Raw genomic sequence first — 1,879 nt, 5'->3', positions numbered from 1 at the left:
CTAAAAATAATGTCTTGGTTAGTGTTCCAGTTATGCCAAAAGAACTCGGAGCTATAGGTCTGACATCACACCAGAGGTAACAGCAGTAGTTTATGTCCATAACACTAGCTATTTATAGCATCATGTTAAGCTTTACTTTCCGTTGATTTTGGACAGACTCTTACACGTGTCTTGTAAAATAAACACGTTTCCTTCAGAGCTATTTTTGCGAGGAGCAGCCATATTCAAATTGAAAGTCGCTTAACAAGTTCTAATTGGGGGCAGAGGGGATTGCTCCCCATTTCCCCAGTAGGAAATCCGACCTCGGAGGGCGTTCCAGTTGATTTTCCGCCTGTGGGTAGCCGGTATTTCCCAGTTCCGACTACAACTGGAACGCAGCACTAATCCCCAACGCTCTGTCAGTAGTTTATTTTGGAAAACAGCGGAAGTTCTGTGCGTAGTAGCGGAAATTTATATGGAGACAATAAGAATCCGCGAAGTTGAGTCGACAACCCTTTGGGAATATGGAGGGAGACTGACTGTTTGGGGGTTTCACTTACTTTAACCAAAGTTTAGACGAACTACTTTTACGAATGTGAGACAATTAATTCATGGACATGTGGTGGTGCTTCTCCTCCACGGTGAGGTGGAGGTTCCTTCGGTCGGCCAGCAGCGATCTCCTCGGTTGGTAAGTTAGACTACCGTAGTTCTTTCGTCCTTGTTGACTAACTGCTGCGGTTTGGATTCTACTGTCTCACGCACTGCCTGTTTTGCTGTGGCCCAGTCCCACGTAATGCATCTGATTGTCCTCTGCCACCACCTGTTGCTCCGCGAGTTGAAGTAAAGATAAAGAAAACCGCATCATTCACGGTCGAGGGTCTTTCACAGCTCGCGCTGACTTAACACATGAATCAACAGCTCTCAGTGCCACTTATTACAACACAAACCAGCAATAATTATTGGAATATGAAGCAGCTTCTCCTCTGCTTTGTTTAACATTGTCCTAGTGAAGTGTCTACTACATCAGATGTTTTCATAAAGTACATGGAGCCGTCTACATTTTTCAGAGTATGCCGCATTTATTATTGTTTACATTTTAAAACTACTTATTTGGAAGGAATGCCATGTCACAGTACCTCATCCTGACGATACAGAAACGTGTTTTGGTGTCATTTTCAAATGTTTATTTCTCTCAAATCCAGTGGTGGAGACAGTACTCAAAAAAATTTACTTAAGTAAAAGTACAAATACACAGACAAAAATGTACTCAAGTATAAGTAAAAGTATGACATTAACATTTTGCTTAAGTAAACGTAAAAAAGTACTGGCTTTTAAAAATAAGTAAAAGTACTTGCTGAATGCATTACCTAATTGCTAATATCATTAAGTGAACCAATGTATTTAATTTTAATACATCAGAAATGTGCCATTTTAATGAACAATGCCACAGATAAAGCAGCTTTTTATTATGTTTACTCTGTAACATAGTTTAGACTTAGATATGTGATTCTATGAATCATAATTTCAGGGATGGAAACATCTCGTCTCCTGTCCTATCATAGCATGAACTTCACTTTTTTGCCACTAGTGGCTTTTATTTTGAAAGAAATCCAACTGAAAGGGGATGGAAAGAAGGTGGGTGGGGGAGGACATGCAACCAAGGAGCCACGTAGCAGAGTTGTAGTCTAGACCACCGAACCCGAGACTAAGATAAGACAAAGACCAGCACCCTGCGCTACATGACACAATAAAATTAAATTTACCTATCAAAATTGCTTCTCAAATTGATCTGAAAGATACACGTTCCCATAAAAACACCTAGATATTAAATACTTAGAGCTGAAATAAATTTAACCAGTATCAATTCAAACTCTTCTTCATTCTGTTTTGGTTTCATCTC

At 39.8% G+C, this 1,879-nt stretch overlaps 1 protein-coding gene across 3 annotated transcripts in view; it reads left to right on the top strand.

The window, feature by feature from the left end:
* Positions 1–430: 430 nt before the first annotated feature.
* LOC106963543 (ras and Rab interactor 2-like) overlaps positions 431–1,879 on the top strand; it is a 32,960-nt gene continuing 31,511 nt past the window's right edge. For all 3 annotated transcript variants that reach the window (XM_015058508.1, XM_015058507.1, XM_015058506.1), the window contains exon 1: positions 431–667. The gene's annotated coding sequence lies outside the window, so the exon portion shown is untranslated. The remainder of the gene's footprint in view (positions 668–1,879) is intronic.

This window comes from Poecilia latipinna, unplaced genomic scaffold (genome assembly GCF_001443285.1).
Source record: "Poecilia latipinna isolate Pla-1442-1.1 unplaced genomic scaffold, P_latipinna-1.0 Scaffold1545, whole genome shotgun sequence".
Taxonomy (NCBI): domain Eukaryota; kingdom Metazoa; phylum Chordata; class Actinopteri; order Cyprinodontiformes; family Poeciliidae; genus Poecilia; species Poecilia latipinna.
The sequence above is the reverse complement of the archived record's forward strand: the minus strand, read 5'-3'. Positions and strand labels throughout refer to the sequence as shown.